Below are 10,676 nucleotides of genomic sequence, written 5' to 3'. Positions count from 1 at the left end.
TGCCTGGAACATAACAGGATCAAACTGAGGAGGTGGAGGTGGCGGAGTGTCGTTGTTCCTTCTGGTGGGTCTTCTTCGGGGAGGCATCTTGTTCTAGAACAATCAGGAAGAAGAGGATGATAAGTCCCATAAATTTTAAATCAAGATATATGAAACAAGATATATCTCATCCTGATAGATAAAATGTTCTACGAAGCGATATATAGGGAAGGGTTACTAATGCAAGTAACTATCGCTAAGAAGAAATATGTAGCAACACTTGGAATGAATCTCTATGCTGTATTCGGAGCTAGCTAAAATACTCCTATAGTGTTTTTAAGTTGTATGTTTTTGTTCTACCGATATCTGATGTATGTATGCTTGGTAAGTTTTTGGCTTGTTGCAACACCACAGTCACTCCCAAGCACATGTTAGTCATGTCTCGAATAAATATAGTTGATCAGGCTATATCGACCCTAGACATGATTACATAACTGCCCAGGTTTAACCGCAGTCTCCAACATCCAAATACTTTTGCTTTGTTTCTACGTATGTTACCGTTTCTGGTGCATATGTATACTCGTATACTTCTTATAAAATACTTATATTTTAAAAAGTATACTTTTAGTTCAGAGCGCTTCAGCCCCTTAGTGTTTATAGTTGTATACCATTTAAGGTTCGGTATACTTAGTTCACTATAAACAATGGCTCTACCAATCTGTCACACCCCCAAACCGGAACGGCGGAAACGTTCGGGGGTGGATGACGTCATGTATAGTATCACAACCATTGTATCATAGCAATCATAGTAAACACAACCATTACATCGAATATATATGAAAAAGGTTTACATCTGTTTAAAACTTTGTCTGAATACATCAAAAGTGTAAGTAAGAATATAAAGACATGACTTTAGTTGCTCCAACTTCTCAAAACTTCAGGATATACCAGTCTACTGATTTCCTGAGAATACTAGCAGTTTTTAAAAAGTATCAGCATAAAGATGGTGAGTTCATAAACGATGTTTTGTAGTGAAAACCTGATAATAAATCTGTAAAATGTTTATATGTGTGACAACCCGAAAATCCTTGTCTTGTAAAGTTCAGCTATTCAACTCAGCCGAGTGTCAGCCTTCGTTTTGGCTATCTTATAACGAAATTGTGGGTCTATATGAGTGTTATAGGCTTAGTATAACCTAGATATGAGTCTTGGGAAGGGTTAGAATGTGTGTAGCATCACAAAATCGGGCCAAACACACCAAGCAAGGTGTGTGCGGCCGCACACCCGAGTGTGCGGCCAGCCAGCCGCACACAGCCAGCCGTACACCATCCCAGCCGCACACCCAACCGTATATATTGGAGGAGACCCCTTCATTCACTCCTTTCCCATTTTGGCTGCACTCTACTTTCTCTCTCTACTTTCTCTCTCTAAAAACTTCATCCAAGAACACTCTAAAGGCCTAAAGAACGTGAATTACTCCATCAGTCAGCTTGTTATAGTGGTAAGACACCTCGATCTAAGCTTAAAACTCATCATGTTCTTCGTGTTCTTCGTCACTTGATGGTGTACGGCCGCACACCTTCATAAGGTGGCCGTACACACCTCAAAGACTCTCCAAAGTGAAGAGTTGGCCTTCATTTGCTAGTTGGACTTGGTATTAGCTTTGAAAACACCCGGAAATCGACATTTTGTGCATGCATGAAGAGTGTACGGCCGCACACTCCTATGTACGGCCACACACTCCCATGTATGGCCGCACACAGGCCTGGCCGCACACCCTAGCCGTACACCTGGCCGCACACACATAAAAGTCGAGTTTGGTGGCCTTACACTCAAATCTAAGGCCCTACACTCATTTAGGGACCTCAATAGGTGTTTGTAACACTTAATTCTAAGTGTTTCCATGTCCCTAAGGTGTGTCCATGTGTCTATTAGTGGTTATATACCCTAAGTGTATTCATTTATGTGTTATTACATGTTAAACTAGGATCCGATTGTTCTCACGACTTCATTCGACACCCGACGATCCTATATCAATCTTTCTTTCGAGTTACTCACTTCAGGTGAGTTCATACCCCTTAATCAACCTTTGAAATGATTTTAAATGCTTTTATGGGGGGAATACAAGTTGAACTATTAAGTTATTATATCAATCGCATGTGATTAATAACTGTCAATCAAATAGGTTTTCACATGTTAAACTGTTTTATCAAGCTAAAGGTTTTCAAATCTCTTTTTAAATTACTAAACTTTTATCAAAGTCTTTTAAATTTATATTCTTGTTAGATTCATGTCTATATGGATATAGTTATATAAGTAGGGTTTGAAGGACTTAGGACTGATAGCCCGCTTTATTTCCTGTTCCTTGTTTGGTTGTGGACTTAGAGTATCCGGTTATTTGTCCGAGTGTCGTTGAAGTCCTAGTTATATATTATGTATATCTGTTTAGATATTAAAACTCTTACTCCAGTTCAGCGCCTTTGAGTAGCAAAGGTACCTAGATAACCTCTTAAGTAAACTATAGTAGGTATAGTTTAGAAACCAACAATAACGTTTATGAAGAGAAACTAGCTATATCAATATTCTAAAACATGTACTTTTAGTAAAAAGAAATGTATATAGCAAATCGAGAACGAGATACATCCTCATGACGCGGATTTCACCGTTGTCGAGTTGGTAACCAGAGTCTCCTGGAGGGAGAGCGGGCATTGTGTGTATAGATCTATACGGGATAGACCATCCCACATCCTGACTGCTAGCTACAGTCCCGACCGACCAAGCCAAGGGGTGACAAATGTAACATTTATTTCGACGCCAGCAGAACGTCGTGTTTACATCCATCAATCAGTATGGTTACCAATATCTTCACATTTACCTTATAATTCATGGCCTTAAGGTAATTAGTACCACGGTAGTTTCTACATATAAAACTACGGTACTATAATATTTTCCCTAATACATTAAACTTAGAACGTTTTTGATATAAAACGATAATGTAAAACTATATTTTGATAATGATAGTAACATTTGGGAAAATGCTCTTTAAACTCAAAACAGTCGGGTCTTGGTAGAAGACTGCTTTTAGTAGAGGAACTCATTCTTTTAAACATGAAACATGTAAGAACGTAAATTTTCAAAACAATTTTTCATTTTTAATTCATATTTTTAATTCATATTTTCAATCATCAAAAACTATATCAAACAAACTGTATCCAATGTCATCATAACAAACAAATCCCAGAATCTCAAAACATAATCTCTATGAGTGTGTACGGATCATGCCGACGCCTTCCCGCGATCCTCGCTAGTACCTGAAACACATAACACAACAACTGTAAGCATAAATGCTTAGTGAGCTCCCCAATATACCACATACAACACATACGCCTTTCCAGGCCATAACTCTGTAGGATCTTCCGATCCAAGTGTCTCAGGGGACTTCCGTCCCGAATCCCGGTAGACCTTCCGGTCCTACCCGTATCGAACTTCCGGTCCGTAACCTCCCGACCTTCCGGTCCATATCATCTTGACCTTCCGGTCCTTATCATACATAACATTCATATCACATACATATCACATAACAACATACACCACATACATCTCATAGCATATAAGACCTTCCGGTCACACATAGGTACCCTTCCAGGTACAGTATAGTGATAAGACTCACCTCAATGAAGTCGGATAACTCTCGTGATCAACGTCCCGACCTAGCCTCCTCCTATCATTTAAATAACATCCCCGATCAATACTCTCTCATAGTCTCATCTCTAAAGATTGGGTAGAATTCCATTCTACCCCTCCCTGAACTCTCTTGAATCAGTCTTGACCAGAACCCTAAGGTCAACGAAAGTCAACGATCAAACTTTGACCCGACTCGTCGAGTGCACACGGGCGACTCGGCGAGTCCATGCGGGTCCTCTGAATCCTTCTCGCCTCTCTTGGCTCGTCGAGTCATCCTTCCACTCGACGGGTTCCTCCTGTCACGAATCGCGGGGCAACCCCGACTCGACTCGTCGAGTCCACTTATGAACTCGGCGAGTTGCTTCCATGTTCATACTCAAATGACCTTCTAAGGTCAGATCTGCTTCTCTAGTCTATAGATCTGACCTTCCCAAGCATGCTAATCACGTAAAGGTCGAATCTTGGTACACAAACAACACACCCAAAGCTTCTTTTGGTGAAATAACCTCTAAAATGACCTCCTAGGCTCATAACTCAAAAGGTATGGCATAAAACAGAGTGGTAAGGACTCTATAGACCTCTCAAGGTCCAGATCTATGAACCATCTCGCCTTGGGACCTCACATACTCCAGATTCAACTAAAAGAGGCATAAAGAAAACCGTAGATTTCACTAGAATCATTATAAACACGAGAATGGCACAGATTGTTACCTCCAACAGCTTCCTCTGATCAAATAGAAGTGGATCCAAGCTCCTCAACCCGCTTAGCTTGTTCTACCTCCTTCCTTCTTGTTAAAACACACAAGAAATGGTGAATTAGCCTTCCTCTTGCACCACAAACGATCTCTCTGCTCTCTAGGGTTTCTCAGGGGTGAAGTGGCCGCAAATGGAGGCCATAAAGGCCTTTAAATAGGGCACAGACCGCGAGAATTAGGGTTTCAATCCACAACGCGGACTCGTTGAGTCCATCCTTTCCGACTCGTCGAGTCCGTTCATTAATCCAGTCAGCACACGCGATCCTACTCGACGAGTCTACGCCTCAACTCGTCGAGTCCCTCCCTTTTACTAAAAAGAATAAATAATCAAACATAATACCTGGAAATCCGGATGTTACAAAACAGTCAGGTCTTGGTAGAAGACTGCTTTTAGTAGAGGAACTCATTCTTTTAAACTCAAAACAGTCGGGTCTTGGTAGAAGACTGCTTTTAGTAGAGGAACTCATTCTTTTAAACATGAAACAGTCGAGTCTTGGTAGAAGACTACTTTTATTAGAAAATATAGGATTTTCTGTAAGGAATTCAAATACTTTATAAGCTCTTATCACCATCATCTAATGAGATTATTTTGAGGAAAAACATGTATTTATATCAATGTCATTAAAATACTTATGAACTCACCAGCATTAAAATGTTGATCCTCTCTTTCAAAATAACTTGTATTCTCAGGTCGTCAGTAGACAGGTACACTTCGGGAGCTTTTGCGAAGTCAGCCTTGTACCGAGCTGCATCTTATGTTATTCTCTATATCTATTTTTGATGTTGTTGCTAAATGTAACCTATGTAAAAACTTATACTATTAATGCAATGGTTGTTGTACTTTGATTACTATAATGCACGTGTTGTGATACTTGACATGACGTCCTCCGCCCCAGAACGTTTCCGCTGTTTCGGTTTGGGGGTGTGACAATATGTTTCCAAGAAAATCCAATTTTTCTTTAGTGAAAGTGTGGTAATATCAGTTCTGTCTGTAGTTTTGAATGTTCGTTACTGAAGTCTGTTGTAGCATGTGAAAATACTAGTTTGTATGTCTAGTTAATGCTAATCATAGTATGTATGTATTCTTAATGAAAATCATCGTATTGAATGTCCTGTTTGAAAAACCCTGGCTACCACCAGTATGTGTAATATGTTTTATTACTTAAAATAAAACTATTGAAGAATGAAAATCCGTAAACAAAGGTTAGTTTATACTTATTGTGAGTCGTATAACCATACTTGATATGACCTAGTGACCTTTACAACATTCTTTAGGCGTTAGTTAAATGACATTTGTCACCCCAGGCATGCCTGCCTAACTGTAGCTAGCAGTTCAGGTGTGGGATTGTCAATCCCGAATAAATCTATTCACAAATCTCACGCTCTCCCACCAGGAGACTCTGGTTATACCATGATAGGATTTAATTCTGTACACCTAAGGGTACAGTTTTGAAGTAGAGCCTCACAATGTTGTATAATCTAGTTTACATGTAATTATGTAGTGTTCCCTTGTAGTTGAATCCGTTGAATACTGTATACAGTAATATTTATACTTAAATAATTATGAAATGCCATGCCCTTGTAGTGATGTATACCATAAACTAAATCTGCCATAGTTTATATGTTTAGTAGTGAATAACTCTAAATTCGTAAAACTTATGTAGTGAAAACCGCAAACTATATCTATTATAGTTTGCATGTATAGTGTAGATGATGTGAATAATGAATCTGAAAAACTATGCAATTTTTGGTTGTAAGTTGAAAACGTCCCTTATGCTCAACATGGTACAAAAGGGATAAAATATCCAAATATTTTATACAATTAAGAAAATCGTTTGTCTGTATCAATTGCATAAGTTTTATACTTGTTAAAAGTTCTTTTGTATTAGTTCACAAAAGCATTTGTGTTTGGCTTGTATTCCCCCTGAAAACGTTTAAAAATTGTAAAAGCGTAGGGGTATGAACTCACCTCGAGTGAGTGGTTTGTATGAAGGATCGATACAAGATGCTGAGTGTCAAGTGCAGCGTTGAACACAAATGGATCCTATTTAACACGTAGTAACACATATAGGAGTCAAATTAGGGTATTTCTCGACTAGAAATGATAGGAAAACACCATAAGGACTTGGAAACACTTGAACTAAGTGTTAGAACCATATGGGATTGAGTGAAGGAGGTGTACGACCACCCTAGGGGTGTGTACGGCCATGGGTGTGCGGCCCACGAGTGTACCGCTGTACACTCATGAAAAAGTGTGTATGTTGAGGTGTTTCAAGGCCCTAAGAAGCATCAAGGAAGTGTTTTATGTCCCATGCTAAGATGTAATGCAAGTTTGAGGCCTAAAATGATCAACAAGGTGGGTTTGCGGCCCTAAGAGGTGTGTGTGGCCGTACAAAGGGGTGTGCGGCCGTACACCCTTCATGTTTATGCCCAAAATGTCGACTTTAAGGTGAAACAAGGCTAGGGTCATGTCCAACTAGAAGATAGGGGTCAAACTCTCACTTTGGAGGGTCTTTAAGGAGTGTACGGCCACCCTTATGAAGGTATGCGACCGTACTCCTTCAAAGGATGAAGAACATGATGAATCTTGATGAATCAAAGCTTAGATCAAGTGGTCTTCCAAGGATAGGAAGCTAAAGGATGGAATACTCATGTTTTTGAAGCCTTGAAGAGTTCACGGTTGAAGAAACTTGAGAGAGAAAGGAGTAGTGCGCAGCCAAGAGGAGAAAGGAATGAAGGAAAGGGGTCTACCCATATATATAGGGGTGAGTGTGCGGCCATGAGGGGTTGTACGGCCGTACACCCATGTGTGCGGCCGTACACTCCTCCTAAGAGAGTGTATGGCCCGATTTTGCTACTTTACGACTTGATAACTCATCCCTAATCTCAACCTTGGTTGTACTCAAGCTTAGAACACTTAAACAAACCCTTTCAAACAAAGGGTTTCATATACTTCAAACTGTGTTTCAAACAAAGGATTTCTTATACTTTCAAACTGTATTATCAATCAAACTACTTTTAAATCGTTTTATAAATTGACATCAAGTCATCAATATTTATTATTAAACTCTTCAAATGTTTTACAAAACTTCTTTTTAAACTTATATATTGTCAAATGCATGTCTATATATGTATAGTTATATAAGTAATGTTTAAAGGACTTAGGACTGATAACTCGCTTAATTTCCTTTTCCTTGTTTGGATGTGGCCTGAAAGTATCGGTTATTTGTCCGAAGGTCGTTTAAATATCAATTATATATTATGTATACATATGTAGATATAAAAGTACTATCAATCAGTTCCGTACCTTTGGGTAGCAAAGGCATACCTTCTTTCATTCCAACTACAGAAATTACTGGTAAACTATAATAGGTATAGTTTAGGAGAATACTATCATATACAAATACTATAACAGAGAATACTATAACAGATAACACTATAACAGAGAATACAATAACAGAGAATACTATAACAGAGAATACAATAATAGAGAATACTATAACAGAGAATACTAGACAGAGAATAGTATACAAAGGATACTATACAGAGAATACTATACATAGAATATTATTACTATAACAAGTATACTATAACAAGATTCAGAGATAACATAATGTGAGATACTACTTCATGACACATCGACCATTTCGTTATGTCACGTTTTGTAACCAGAATCTCTTGGAGGGAGAGCGTGAGTTTGCGTATAGATCTATACTGGATTGACTATCCTACACCTTGTTGTTCGCTACAGTGGGACTTGCAAGTCTACGGGTGCCAAATGTCATTTCTTCCGACATCTTTCATCGTCGTGTTATAGTCGGTTTAGTATGGTAACAATCTTATCACATTTTGCCTTAATTAAACCATTGGTTTTACGGTAGTTATTACTTCAGTAGTTAATACAAATAATACTGCAGTACACATACATTTTTCCCATTATATTCAAATTGTGATCTTCTCACATAAAGGGTAATATAAAACTATATTCTGGTAACGATAGTCATATTTGGGAAAAGCTTCCACTTTTACAGAGAAACAAACATACAAAACAGTCGAGTCTTGGTAGAAGACTACTTTTTAATAGTAGTAGAAAATATAGGATTTTCTAGGAGTTTTTCAAACATATACAAACATTTACATTGAACATTTACAAACATTTTCATCAAACTTATACAAACATTGACACTAAATACTTATGAACTCACTAGCTTAAATGTTGAATACCGCTTTCAAAATAACTTGTATTCTCAGGTCACCAGTAGACAGGTACCGATGACAGATTTTGAGAAGACGGAGCAATGTTCAAGACTCGTCTTTTATTTTGATTATTCATTTTTGGTGTCTTATTACTATTAAAGAACAAACTTGTATGAAATTATACTATTAATGCAATGGATGATGTTGTTGCTTATTTACTACTTTGCATTGTTATGATACTGTACATGACGTCCTCCACCCCCAAACGTTTCCGCCGTTCCGGTTTTGGGGTGTAACATTCCGGGTTGTCACATCATCCCCCCGTGGAAATGATTACAATGGATTTTATCACTAAGTTACCCAGATCACCAAGTGGGCACGAGGCCATCTGGGTAATTGTCGATCGACTGACTAAATCCGCCCACTTCCTGCCAATCAAAGAAAACTTCAAAATGGAGAGACTCAAACGGATCTACATTCGAGAAATAGTTCACCTTCATGGGGTGCCTGTATCCATTATCTACGATCGAGATAGCAGGTTTACCTCGAGATTCTGGAAATCACTACAGAAGGCTCTTGGAACTAAGCTGGATATGAGCACGGCTTATCATCCACAGACAGATGGACAGAGTGAGAGAACAATTCTGACATTAGAAGATATGTTGAGAGCCTGTGTCATCGATTTTGGCATGTCGTGGGACACTCATCTACCATACCAGCATCAAGGCTGCATCGTTTGAAGCCCTCTACAGCCGTAAGTGTAGATCCCCTCTATGTTGGGCTGAGGTGGGTGACACGCAGCTAGTCAAGGGTCAAGCCCCCGACAGCACTCTCACGGGTCCTGAAATCATCCGAGAAACGACTGAAAAGATCGTACAAATCTGAGAACGACTGAAAGCATCAAGAGATAGACAAAAGAGCTATGCCGACAAAAGACGAAAACCTTTGGTGTTCCAGGTTGATGACCGTGTCCTTTTGAAGGTCTCACCCTGGAAAGGCATGATACGCTTCGAAAAGCGTGGAAAGATAAATCCAAGGTACATTGGACCATTCGAGATCCTCCCAAGGATCGGTCCCATAGCATACAAACTCCAGTTACCCCGAGAACTTAGCAACGTGCATCCCGTCTTCCACGTGTCGACTTTAAGGTGAAACAAGGCTAGGGTCATGTCCAACTAGAAGATAGGGGTCAAACTCTCACTTTGGAGGGCCTTTAAGGAGTGTACGACCACCCTTATGAAGGTGTGCGGCCATACTCCTTTAAAGGATGAAGAACATGATGAATCTAGATGAATCAAAGCTTAGATCAAGAGGTCTTCCAAGTATAGCAAGCTAAAGGATGGAATACTCACGTTTTTGAAGCCTTGAAGAGTTCACGGTTGAAGAAACTTGAGAGAGAAAGCAGTTGTTTGCAACCAAGATTAGAAAGGAATGAAGGAAAGGGGTCTACCCATATATATAGGGGTGAGTGTGCGGCCATGAGGGGGTGTACGGCCGTACACCCATGTGTGCGGCCGTACACTCCTCCTAAGAGAGTGTATGGCCCGATTTTGCTACTTTACGACTTGATAACTCATCCCTAATCTCAACATTGGTTGTACTCAAGCTTCGAACACTTAAACGAACCCTTAAACGGTGCTAAAAGGTAGCAGAATCGAGTTTAACATTGATAGAATTGACTAATTGTACAAGGTAGAAGTTCCGGGTCGTCATAATATCTCATAAATCACGTTTGGAAACAAGAACTAGTATGTTACCAAGTATAAGTCACGAATTTTTATAACAACAACTATAAGGTTTTGCTTCAAGATTTACTTAAACAAGTTGTGAGACAAAATATTTGAAAAGTGATTAAATTATGGAAATAATAATATTTTGGATCACTTTTTCCCAAACAGAAATACAAGGGTTATCTTGGAAAAATTATGTCATCCTCATGACTTTTTTTTTTCAGATCAACCAAACTATTTGTGATTATTTATAAATATTTACTATAAATAATTTTATCAAGAAAAGTATACGAAAACATAGTTTTCATGACAAAATAATTTGCATGTCATA

The sequence above is a fragment of the Lactuca virosa genome, chromosome 2, assembly GCF_052849685.1.
Source record: "Lactuca virosa cultivar CGN04683 chromosome 2, Lactuca_virosa_CGN04683_v6, whole genome shotgun sequence".
NCBI lineage: Eukaryota > Viridiplantae > Streptophyta > Magnoliopsida > Asterales > Asteraceae > Lactuca > Lactuca virosa.
This window is presented reverse-complemented; position numbering follows the sequence as displayed.